The sequence below is a fragment of the Glycine max genome, chromosome 5 (genome assembly GCF_000004515.6).
Source record: "Glycine max cultivar Williams 82 chromosome 5, Glycine_max_v4.0, whole genome shotgun sequence".
In the NCBI taxonomy this organism is placed as follows: Eukaryota; Viridiplantae; Streptophyta; class Magnoliopsida; order Fabales; family Fabaceae; genus Glycine; species Glycine max.
Window position 1 is genome coordinate 9,545,074 of NC_038241.2, and position 14,020 is coordinate 9,559,093.

A 14,020-nucleotide genomic window follows, 5' to 3' on the forward strand; every position below is an offset into this window, starting at 1 on the left:
AGTTGACAAATGAAGTTATTGTAAGCTGCATTAAGAGTGCTAACAATACGAATAAGGGTTTGTATCCTAAAATGCCTGACTCAGTGACTCTTGGCGACTCATTTCTTATAGAATTTGCTGGAATAAATCCTTTAACTGCACACTCTATACTATCTTCAGGGGTCAAGCTTAATGACATTCTTGCTTGGTCATATGAGCAAAGAATGCATGTTTTAGAAAAGTATCATGTCCCAGACGAAAGTATATTGGTACATTCAGTGTTTTCGACAGATATATGGAATGTGAGAACTCAAAATCCAATAATGACAAATTGCTCCTCTTCAGTATCTTCTGGTCTGGACTCAGATTGGTGTTGTTTATATCAAGTTGAAAATGAAAGAAAAAGGAAAAATCCTATAAGTAGTCATCAGATAGATGAACTATGTTTAGTTGTTGCAATTTGAGACATTACAGAACATGGAATCTTCTTATTTGCCTTGAGGTGGAAATCTTCTTTATAACTTTCAGGTATTGAAATTTGAAATGTAGATAATACTATATTTGTCAAACTTGAATTTATGGTGCTATAAATTGGAGTGTCATCATAAAAGAAAAACACAGAAGCTAGGTAAAACTAATAAGCCTGTACACTTCATTTCATCTAAAATTTGCAGTTTTCGTATGAATAGCTGATAAATTTGAAGAATATAATTTTGTGAACCAAATTTGGATTTGCACAATTGGGGGAAGAAGTTGATCTAGGTGGGAGCAGGAACAACAAAGTTACAACACAGAAAACCCGTTCCTTCAAAGGTGATGTAATTCATTTTTTCCATTGTTGAGTTAAATGGCCCACTTTCTATTAAAAATGTTGTTTATTTTTTGTTTCAAAATAAAAATGTGTTATCTAATATATATGCCTTGTACACTTTGCTGAGGGATGGAAGCTAGGATGTCATCTGGGTACTTACTAGAAGGATGCCATGAACATTGGTACCTTGTTCACATTGAATTAATTGAAAGCCATATATATATAATGCGGCTTTGTATTGTTATCGAACAAAACTAAAATGATTGACCTTTATAGGTGCAAATTTAATTAAAACTTATTGGTCTGAATGATTATATTGTATAGGTGGCAATCAAAACAAATGGCATTTTAAAAAAAAAATATATCACTTTCTAAGACGATTCTAACAAAAACCATCTTAGAATGTACATTATTTTAAGACGGTCGCTGAGACCATCTTAAAATATCGTACATTCTAACACGGTTATTGGGTCGAGATCATCTTAAAATGACATTGATTCTAAGACAGGGTTGTCCTAAAGACCGTCTTAGAATGTACGTCATTCTAAGACAACCTAATGAACCGTTGTCATAGAACCCCAATATTTATACGACGTTTCCTACTTGACTTTGTATATTAAAAATAACATACATAAAACGCATGTTTTCTAGAAGTGACATTTTTATTTTATTGTTTTGTTTTATTATCTTAATTAATTTAATATGTTTATACTATTTTAATGAAAAAAATTATTTATATTAACTATACTATCTACTTCTTGTAAAGTAAAAGGACAATTATGGTCTTCTTTTAGTTCCGATTTATCATCACATATAATTGTAGATTTTAAAATATTCTTAAAAAAATTATTTTATATATCTTCTTTTTTTAAAATATTTTATATATTTTTAAATTCATCATCAAATACATAAAAAGTATGTATTTAACTCCTTAATTAAGTTTGATTATCTTAACTAATCAACATGATAATATAACACGTTTAAGTTGCTAATGTATCATAAGATAATAAGTTAGTTTAAATTAATTTATTACTCAATAAAAGAAAATTATTTAACTCTTTAATTTATTACAGTCATGAGTGGATTGCTAACAAAAAAAGGGTATTCTTGTTCTCAAATTTTCATAATGGTTTGTTTGAGTTTCTACAATGACCCGAGATATAAAAAAATAATAGAAAGAGAGACATACATTAATATATATTAAATTAAATTCGAAGTAGCATAAATTTTTAAAACCTCATAACAATGAAAGGTGATTTGGTCGTGGCTAATCCACAATATGTATAAATCAAATTTCAAAATTAAAAAAATTATAAAAAATAAAATTTATACATGATTGAATAAACTAAGATTATACAGAATTAAAAAAAAAAGATAATGTTTATGTTATTAAGTATCCTCAAATTCCATTTACTAATATGATATTAGGATGGACATATAATTCTTGCTTTCTTTCCATATTCAAATTTTTTTACAGAGAATGTTTACTTCAAATAGTAGTGTAACTTTGTAGGTGGTCACTTAGACAAAGTCTGCATCACTTGTCTCATCTTCATAATTATTGTGGCGACAATCAATACAGGTAAAAGGATCGTTTGTTAATTAATACCTCCTTTCCTTACAAAAACCACAACAATGGTAAGGTAAACAAAAATTTATGTGATGGATAAAATATGAGATGATAGGAAAAGTAGAAAATAGTAACCCACCTTCACTGCAAAATATAAAGAGGAATTTATATTTCCAATCAATAATATGCAATCTAGTTTGAGTAGACATTGGCACAAGAGATTAAAATAAAAAGATAATAAAAAAAGAAAAAAAAAACCTTGGAAACTTAATAAACAATTTTTAAATTTCAAAAAAAGAACCCTTTAATTAACAAAGTGATAGATTTTTTAAAACTTAAACAAAATGAAGAGTTTTAATTAAACAATTGGTATATTTTTTAAAATAGGAAAAATCAACAGTTTAAATTAAAAAAAATAGTAAAGTTTCAAAATTAAAACAAAATGAGCAGTAACAAATTGGTAGATTTTTAGAATTCAAAAAATGGGTAGTTTTAATTAAGATTTTGGTAATAGACAGTTTAAATTTCCGAAAATAGAAACAATAAGGATAAGAAGTAAAATTAAAAATAATTATTTAAAAATTGTTTAAAAAACTGAAACTTCAATAAGTTGAAAACAAATTTATTGGATGATAGAAATATTGTTGTAACATACTAACCAAAAAGGTGATGATGATAAAAAAATGTTAATTTTTTAAAAAATAAAAACTAATTTTAGAAAATAAGAAAAAGGTATATCCTTAATTTTCTTTTAGAAGAAAGAAAATATTCACTTCAATAGCACAAACATAAGACTTAGTGGAAGAGGGGAAAAAATGAAAGAAAGTAACAATAGGAAAAGATAAGAAGAAAAAAAATAATTTAAAAAAAATAAATGAAAACTATATATATATATATATATATATATATATATATATATATATATATATATATATATATATATATATATATATATATATATCCTTACTTTGATTTTCTAACAATTATTGTCTTTTAAGATGACAGGAGAAAAGAAGAAGAAGAATAGAATAAAAGAAGATGAAATTTTAGTGCTACCTAATTTCAATTTACAGACGTCGCATGTATTATGAATTTCCATAAGTAAAAGCTAACCTGTAGCTTCAGTGTGATGATTTTCTCCCAATGACCATAATATGCAGATCGCTTACAGGTATCATGGTTATCATGAGCAGCAAACATTGTAAAAACTTAAGGGTTTCTGAGATTTAATAGTTATATGAGATTTAGTTATAAAAAATCAATAGAATTTTTAAATATATGATTATCATAAATAATAAATAAATAGTGTGTATTTTTTTTATTGTAGATTTCTCTCTAATATAATGATTCTTTGTTCGTCATGATTAATCGTTAGAGAGAATAATTTTCTTTTTGAAAAAGACATGATTCACCTTAATGAATATACTTTCATCAAATAGTGATTATCTCTATAAATTTTATTTAATAAAATTATAATTTAATCTTTAATTATTAATTATTTATTTACTGATCCTTACACATACATTAGATGCCGCTCATACAAGACATTAATCCTAAGAAACATATCATCCTGATTGCAACATTGAAAGTGGATGAATCAGTGTCTAAATCTAAAGCCATGAAATTCCCTTCATGCACAATGACTTCAGCCAATGTATCCCGGCATTTCTTCCTTTCTGGTATCGAAAGGCATCAACAAATCTTCATCATTAACTTTCGAGAGGGAAAAAAAAAAGGAGAAATGAAGCACAAAAAATAGAATATGGAAATAACCCCCGCATAATAAAACTTATCACTAACAAATCAACAAAATCAAATGCAAAAATATGACATGTACAATAAATATTGACAAAAAATAATTAAATTAGTAGAAGAAGAGAAGTTGCAAGAATCCAAACCCATTTAAACAATACCCAGAAGAAGAGAAGAAGAAAAAGAACAAATAAAACACATTCAAATAAAAGTAATCGAAAAAAAAAGAGGAAAATAATAAAGCAAAGCGGAGATTCTTTAGCGACGGATCAAAGATCGAAGTAGTAGACATTTGAATATCCGAAATATTGACAAAAAAAAATGAGGAAGAGAAGATTGACAAACATATTTAAGGCTTTGAAAGAGTGAATGATAGCCAAAATGTGTAAACGGGATCAATTATACAGAAAAATGTTAGGAACCACGACTGAGAGTCAACGGTTGCGATTACTCTGGCTACATGGCTACAAAAATAAAAGAACGTGAAGCATGTATGTTTTCAACTTTAAAACAACACCTTTATGGGGGAGTAGTTTGTAATATGAATAAGGGAAGTGTGCACGGATGAGTAGTTGAGGGAAAGGATAATTGATGGTAATTTTCTAATTAATTTAGGGATAAAAACGTCAAATCAAATGTATATACCATCAGAGAATATTTCCTTTATGTATTGTTATAGATTATAGATGATATTAGGATTTGATGGGGAAAATATGAAATTTTCTATTTTGAATGAAATTTTATAGTTAGTGAGTTTTAAATATAAAAATATTTAAAATAGTTTAATCAATTCAATTTGTGAATACTTTAAATAGAAATTGAAAATTGGAAAACATGGAGTATAAAAATGAAAATAAAACTAAATTTACTTAATTAAAAAATAAAAATTTCAGTCAATTAAAAAATTAAGAAATTAATATTAAACATGATTTTAAATAAATAAATGCACCTTAGACGCAGTTTATTTTTGTCAGTATTGAACCGAGTAGTTCAGTTTAATATGAATTTTATAGCATTGCATGCTTTCTTATTTCGTTTGGTTGTTGAGTCAACCACAAATTTAATCATCAAACTATTATTTTTTCTCTTAAGTAATTTTTCATACAATAAAATTAGAGAAAAAGATTATACACAGATAAGTTTTATCCAATCCTTCAATCATGATTCAGCATATATAATAAAATTATTAACTTTTAAAATCATTCAAATAATAATTTTATGATTTGATAATAATATAAAACTTTTTTACATTATTAATATATAGATATTAAACGAGTAAATATGCATTTTGGTTCCTGACTTTTAATTCATTTTACAAATTAGTCTTTATCTTTTTAAAATGTTAAAAATAGTTTTTATCTTTGAATAAGTTTTGCAAAATAGTCTCTGCCGTTAAATTTGAAAGTGACGTCATTAGTGAGGTGTATTGTTTGCAATTTTAATGCCACGTAAACTATCCAACGTGACAAATTGTCCCAGATTGTGACACGTAGACTGGACTTTGGTGCAAAATTTAAAAAGTTGTCAAATATTTTCTTCTTCACTTGCTTCTTCTTCCTCAAATTAGGGTTTCTAAAGTTTCTCTCCTCTCAATTCTAACATGGTGGAGTCTTAAGTTTGTGTTTCTCCCTGCTCTTATTTGTCCCCCTTGCTCCATCTTCTTCCTAATGGGCTTTGATTTCTCCATGTCTACAAGTGGTAGTTATTCTGCATTTTCTAGTAGAACCATTCGTCAATGCCACCATGGAAAACATGCAAATATTCGAACCGCAAGAATAAGAAGGAACTCAGGAAGGTTATTCTATACTTGTGCATTGCCCCAAACAAACTCAAATAATTGTCAATTTTTTCAATGGGTTGAAGAAGAAAACCAAGTTTCTAATCCTTCTTCTGTCACTAGAGAATCAATGATAGTGATTGATTTGAACCTACAAATTGAAGCATTCCAGAAGAAAATGAGAAATTTAACAGACATTGTGTTGTTAGGTTTTTCAATTTTAATTATAATGTTAGTTTTAAGGGGAATATATTTTAGGAAAAATTTGTAGTAGCATCTTCTGATATTATAAGTGTTGTTTTGCTGAAGAAATATTGTGAATGAAGTTCCTCAATTTTTTGTTGCTATTGTTAGTTACTTTGCAGTTCCTCAAGTTTTTCATTTGAAATTTGATTTTGGTCTATCTATTGTCAATTACTTTGCAGAATAATAGAATGATGCTCAACTTGATCAAATATCATATAATTGGTTATACTTTTCTGGTGTTGATTGCATACGTTTAAACTATAATTATCTAAAAATATATATATATAAGTCATTAAACTATCATAAAATCATTACCATGGAAGAAGCCTACAAATTGGTTGAAGAAATGATAAAACTAAAGCAAATCATCCACCAAAGAGCAATTATCAAAGTGTCTCACTTTAGATTTAGCATTTGTGATAGTTTCAGATATCTTGGTAGACTCATCCTGTGCTCTGGCCAGTGATTCTTTTCTGCTTCACATTGTTCCAATTCTCTCTTGACACTTTCAATGATCTTTTTGCTGACATATTTTTTTGCTTTTAGTAATGGTCATTCCTTGTTCTCTCTCTAATTCGAAGCTCAAATACATGAAACTCCAGCTCCAAAACAATGTGTAAATTTATAATAAATTTATAAGAGAAAGAGAAGAAACAGGACATTAAATCATGTGATTATTTTTCAAACTCTACAAACTGCTATAAGATTTAACAGTGGTCCTAGTCCATATCAATAGTTCCTTACTGTCATGAAAATTGTATAGATGCAAAGGAAATTGCTAGCAGAAATTGCTCCAAAGCCTGCATAAAAGCTCCAACACCTGAGCAGAAAACTACTAGCAAATTTCATTTGACACTTCCTAAACCAGAGAACCAACATGGCTCATCCAAAATTTCATTTCACAGACCAAACCAAAGCATATGATGCGCACATGCACCAGTGCATGCTAGTTACAAGCAATCCTTTAGCAGGGCAAGCTTTCACACCATATAAAGTTTTCACACCATAAACCAAAATAGATAACTCAAGCTTTCATAGATAAGTACCATAATCTTTACATTGTTCAAGCTTTCAAATTTAAAGTACCAAAGTACACAACATAAACTAGTACCTACTGAATATAAATTAGTCATATCCAACTACACATCCTAATAACAAAATAAAACAAGAAATGGGTCTTCACTTTTCTTCATTTTTATACTGGATCTTTATCAGTAGCCTTCCTTCTAGTGAACCTTGGTGTTGGCATGAAAACTGCTCCATCCCAACAGCACCCTTACTTGGCATGAAAACTGTTATATGGGTCTGTTTGGGGCAATGCACAAGTATAAAATAACCTTCCTATGTTCCTCCTTGTTCTTGCAGTTCGAATAGCTGCACGTCTTCCATGGTGACTTTGGCGAATGGTTCTACCAGAAAATGCAGAATAATTGTCACTTGCAGACATGGAGAAATCAAAGCCCACTAGGAAGAAGATGGAGGGAGAGGAGGAAAAAGATGGAACGAAGGGGATAAATAAGACCAGGTAGAAACACACACTTAAGACTCCACCATGTTGGAATTGAGAGAAGAGAAGCTTTAGAAACCCTAATTTGAGGAAGAAGAAGCAAGTCAAGAAGAATATATTTGACAACTTTTTAAATGTTGCATCAAAGTCCAGTCTACGTATCACAATCTGGGACAATTTGTCACGTTGTATAGTCTATGTGGCATTAAAATTGCTAACAATGCACCTCACTAACGGCGTTACTTTCAAATTTAACGGCAATGACTATTTTGCAAAACTTATGCAAAGATAGGGACTATTGTTAACATTTCAAAAAGATGGGGACTAATTTACAAAAGGGATCAAAAGTCAGGGACCAAAATGCCTATTTACTCGATACTAAACTCATAAAATTATGGGTGATGATATGTGATCATATTCACGTATTATACAAGACATCTTCTTCTTCTTCCTCTTCCTCTTTCTCTTCCTCTAACCAACTAACAAAGCTACAATTATAAGAACATTGTGTCATTCCTCTCCTTTTCCAACCCCACACCTCCACAACTCTAAATTGTTATGCATTTTGATAAATCTCTGCGCACGAATATATCTATAGTATCTATATTCTATCCAAAAGAATGATTTTTTAACAATATCATTTGGAAAACAGAAACAACATACCTTTTACATTTTTTTTCCCAGCTTGTACATGTTTGTAAAGAGAGCTACAAAAAAATGCAAATTCAAACATTATAGAGAGTAAACGCTAACATATGAGTATCAATCAGAGTCTATGAAGTACGGACACGCCGCCGAAGTGCCGCGTCCCGCATCGGAGACGCACCGGACACACAAACGAGTACAACTCCGGTGCGATGCGGTGTCTGTTGTCGCTGCCATCGCCGGACACAGTTATATGCAGGAGACGCGTGATTGGACGCGGCCCAACAAGTGGACACACGCGTCCAAACACGGCCCAACCAACTATTTTATTATTTATTTAAAAAAGGCTTACCTAAAACAAAAACCGTTTCTGCACGTCTTCTCCTTGCCGCAAGTGAACCTCCATTGCTGCTTACCGCCTCCATTTCCCCCTTTGCAGGTAGGCCCTTCTTTCTTTTCTGAGTTTTCTCATCTGCTCCATGTTGCTGCTTGCGTTTTTCTCGCCTCCGTTTCCTTCTTTGCTGCTTGCTACTTTTGGTTTCTCTCTCGCCTCTGTTGTTTCCCCATTGATGCTTGCCTGGTTTTATGGTTTCTGATTTCATTGAAATGTTTTTGTGCTTCCACTGTTCCACATTTGTTCCCTTTAAGTAAAATACCAATTCTCTCTCTTTCTCTTTCCATGTGTCGTGGCTGAACTCTGAAGTACTCATTACCTAATGCCATTTGATAGTTACAATGCATTTGTTTTACTTTCTTAATTAAAAAAGGGGCACAAAAAGAGCAACGGAAATTAAAAAAAAAAAGAACAACAGAAATTAAAACAAAAAAGAAAAGAAGAAGAAGTACAGCACAAAAATTATTATTATACAAGTCCGGGTAGGTGTGGGGCATCAATTGAAGTATACTATTCAGTTTCCCCTACCTTAATTTTTATTTTTATTATTTTATTTAGATACTTTTTTGTTTTGTTGTGCCAGCAAGAGAGTTTGAATGTTTTAAGGTGGTCTCAAGGCTCAAGCACGTTACAGCGCACAAAAAAAAGGGTTTTTAAGAACTTTTCTTTTTAATGATAAGTTTTGTACGACAACTAAGAAAATAGAGAAGAATATATAGAGAAAGAGATTGCTTAGGTATGTAACATCAAAAGTAATACGTTGGAAAATTATAATTTATTATTTATTATTTAAAGATGCAATTATCATATTTTCTAAATAAAATAAATGGGTGGATGTTAACATATTTTTGTAGGATTGAAATTTTACATTTTCTTCAATTAAAATTTTAAGGGTTTACTTGTGTTTTTATTTTTTTTAATTTTTAATTATAAAATTGTCACATTAGTTTAAATCTGTTTTTTGGTTTTAAAAAATTATACAAAAATTTCTTTTTGTTGTTTGTTTTTTACTTAGAAATTGTTTACATTGATTTTTAATTTTTTTAAATTGTTGTAGAGATGAATGCTTCTAGTCCTAGTCAAGCTAAAGAACAAGATGATGATACCAAACCTTTATGGACCTATGTTACAAAGATAAAAAGTGTAAGTGGTGGTGGAAATTATGAAATAAAATACAATATTTGTGATTTTACCTTTAATGGGCCTTACACTAGAGTGAGGGCACACTTGTTGAAGATGACTGGAAAGGGAGTTAGAGTTTGTCAAAAGGTAACAATTGACAGACTTATAGATTTGAAGAAGATAGACAATGATGCAACATTGAGGGTGGAGAAGTCAAAAACAAAATCTATGTCATTGCCTCCGGTTTCTACTTAACACCAAATGGATACAAACACTCTTGGTGTTGATCCAAAAAAGAGAAAGACATCAACTGTAGAAAATGCCTTTAATTTGTAAGCTAGAGAGACACTTGATCATGAAATTGCTAGGATGTTTTACTCTTCGGGGTTGCCTTTTCATTTAGCAAGAAATCCTCATTATAGGAAGGCGTTTGCCTATGCTGCCAACAATCAGATCAATGGTTACCAACCTCCAGGTTATAATAAATTAAGGACAACATTACTTCAAAATGAGAGGAGACATGTGGAGAACTTGTTACAACCAATTAAAAATGCATGGAGCCAGAAGGATGTGAGCATTGTTAGTGATGGATGGAGTGACCCGCAAAGAAGATCTCTTATTAATTTCATGGTTGTCACAGAGAGTGGACCTATGTTTTTAAAGGCCATCGATTGTTCAAATGAGATCAAAGACAAGGATTTCATTGCCAAACTTATGAGGGAGGTAATTATGGAGGTTGGACACTCAAATGTTGTGCAAATAGTGATGGATAATGCAGCCGTTTGTAAAGCAGCAGGTTTAATAATTGAGGTTGATTTTCCTTCCATCTATTGGACTCCATGTGTTGTCCACACATTAAATCTTGCTTTGAAGAACATATGTGCAGCCAAGAATATAGAAAAAAAACAATGTTGTTTATGAAGAATGTTCTTGGATCACCCAAATTGCGGATGATGCAATGTTTATGAAAATTTTTGTCATGAGTCACTCTATGAGACTATCAATTTTCAATTCATTCAATTCATTGAAATTACTATCCATTGCTCCAACAAGATTTGTCTCCACTATTGTAATGCTCAAGATATTCAAGCAATTGAAGAAAGGACTCCAAGAGATGGTCATTAGTGACCAATGGTCTTCTTATAAGGAAGATTATTTGCAAAGGCTAAATTTGTGAAAGATACTTTGTTTGATGATAAATGGTGAGATAAGGTTGATTATATTCTTTCTTTCACTAGTCCTATCTATGATGTTCTTAGAAGAACTGATATAGAAGCTTCATCTCTCCATCTAGTATATGAAATGTGGGATTCAATGATTGAAAAGGTGAAGAATGCCATATATCAATATGAGAGAAAGGAGGAGAGTGAAGGATCAACCTTTTATGAGATAGTGCACTCCATATTAATTGACCGTTGGACTAAGAGTAGCACTCCTCTCCATTGTTTAGCTCATTCCTTAAATTCAAGGTAATTAACTCTATACTTTTTTACTTACCTTTTTTTTAGAATTACATAAATTTTAATCATGTATATATTTCTTTTTAATTATAGATATTATAGTCATGAATGGCTAAGTGAAGATTCTAATCGAGTTCCTCCACATCAAGACTTGGAACTCACTCGTGAAAGATTAAAATGCTTCAAGAGGTTCTTTCTTGATGCGGATGTAAGGAGGAAAGTGAATATTGAGTTTGCCTACTTCTCGGATGGAAGAAAAGGTTTTGATGATCTTGATTCTTTAAATGATAGAGGTCAAATGGATCCAAAAGTTTGGTGGCTAGTTCATGGCGTTAATGCTCCAATACTTCAAAAGGTTGCCCTTAAGCTACTTGCGCAACCTTGTTCATCTTCATGTTGTGAAAGGAATTGGAGTACATATTCATTTATCTATTCTTTAAAGAGAAACAAGATGGCACCACATAGAATTGAAAATTTAGTATTTGTTCATAGCAACCTACAACTTCTCTCAATGAATACTCCACAATATCATCAAGAGGAAACTAAAATGTGGGATGTAGCCGGAGATAATTTTGGATCACTTGATGATTGTGGTATTCTTGAAATTGCTAGTTTGTCTTTAGATGAACCAGAGTTAGAAGGTGCCTTTTTCAATGATGATTGCTAGTTTGTGGAATTCTTAAAGACTTGAAGATGTTAATTCATCATCTTGCTTTATAATTTTTTTGTAAAGAAACAAAACGTACAAATTGTATAATGAGGTCTCTTAATATTTTTTATGACTCATATCATAGGAAAAGTTCTTTTTAGATGATGATGAATATATAAATCTTGATTTTCAATTTAAATCTTTTATACATATCACTCATATTTAATTTTATGTAATTTTATTTTATTTAATTATATATATATAGTCATGTCCGTGTCCTACATTTTGGACATTACAGGTGTCCACGTGTCTGTATGCGTGTCGGTACTTCATAGATCAGAGTTTCCAAAAGATTCATAATCCGTATTTAAAATTAAATGACACAAAAACTTTCCAACAAAAAAACAAAGAGAAATTGAGTCGACAAAATTAAACAAAAAAAAAAACAAAAGGAATGAAAATACCAGAGGTATTACCCCCCAAATTCAACCTCTTGCAGTGGAGAAATAAAAAGTGTTTTCTATTAAAAGGCATATGGTACCTGAAGATTGAAGAAATCAAAGAGAAAATATGAAGACTTGCATTATGATGCGTCGAGCTCCGAACTTGAAACTATATGATCCAGTTCACCTTATTCAGAGATCCAAATCAGACAAAACCCGAATCCAATTTATGAACCGCTTGTTTTTCCATGGGGCCTCAATTGACGGTATAAGGTTGAACGCCTGAACCCATAAAAGACCCAATTACTGTCTTGATTTTTTCCCTGTTTAATACTTGAAAACGATTTATAAATCGTTTTTAAAAATTCAAGGTTATTTTTGAGTCATTAAAAATTCAAGTTAGGAAGTATATTTATAAATCATTTTTAGAAATTTAAGTTCGGAAGTGATATTTCTGAAAATTTCATTTTGAATTGTATTGAATTATCCTTTAAAAATTTAATTAATTGCAGACTGCATTATACTCTCCCTTGAATTATATTTCTCGAAGAGATCTTACAAATCACTCCCAAAATAATTATTTTGAAAGAGAGATTAAAACATTTCAAAATTAAAATTTCAGAACAATGAGATCCTCATTGCCTTCAAATATGACATCGTTATTTTATTTAAATAAGAATATTTTGGAATGACAAAAAAAATAATGGAGCTCGATTAACAAAAACTTGCTATTTACACCCCCATTTATCAAAGTACACACTCATACCTCCTTTCTACCTCTCAATTACCCATTATACTTTTTTTCTTAAGGAAATATACCCCTTTTGCTTTCCAGAAATGTATTTCTACAATTACATATATCTATTATGGAAATGTATCTTCGAAATTATAATTCTAGTTCCAAAGATATACTTTCAGAGTAGGTATATATTTTTCAATAAAATATTACTTAAGAATTAAGATGGTTGATGAGAAATAAAAAATAAAAGATGATAAACTCTTATCTTATACCCATATTTTTTAGTCTTATATTGTACACCTTAATTTCAAAGCAAAGATTTTTAATTATGGTTTCTTTACTTTAAGTATATTCATTCATTTTCTAATTCAAGTCTGCGTCAACTATTTAGTGTCACATGAAATTAGTGATCCATGTACCTTGAAACACAGTATCATATGAAGGAAAACACAAAATATTATATAATAATGATGAAAATGAAATATTATATAATGAATATATGATGAAGATAATTTAAAATTAGGGTTCAAAAGATAATAAAGATAAAATGAAAATATGATTTTAGATAGGATTTAAAGAAAACTAATGATAGGATGAAAATAAAACTAATAAACATGAATATAAGATAAACATTTATCATTTTTTATTTTTTTCAATCATCTTAATTCGTAAGTGATATTTTATTGAAAAATATATAACTATTCTGGAAGTATATCTAAAAAATTATGAAGCATAGTTCTAGAGATACATTTCTAGAATAGATATATGTAATTCTGAAAAAATATTTCCAGAAAGTAAAAGGGGTATGTTTCCTTAAGAAAAAGGGTATAATGGATAATTGAGAGGAGAAAGGGGTATGGAGGTGTACTTAGAAAAAGACAGGTGTAAATAGTAAGATCGGAAATGTAATTACCATATCTAAATTA

At 30.0% G+C, this 14,020-nt stretch overlaps 1 non-coding gene across 1 annotated transcript; it reads right to left on the minus strand.

The window, feature by feature from the left end:
- Positions 1 to 1,163: 1,163 nt before the first annotated feature.
- MIR4992 (microRNA MIR4992) lies at positions 1,164 to 1,273 on the minus strand. The gene has a single exon (NR_048805.1). It is a non-coding gene; the product is annotated as a microRNA MIR4992 (primary transcript).
- Between the last annotated feature and the right edge of the window lie 12,747 nt (positions 1,274 to 14,020).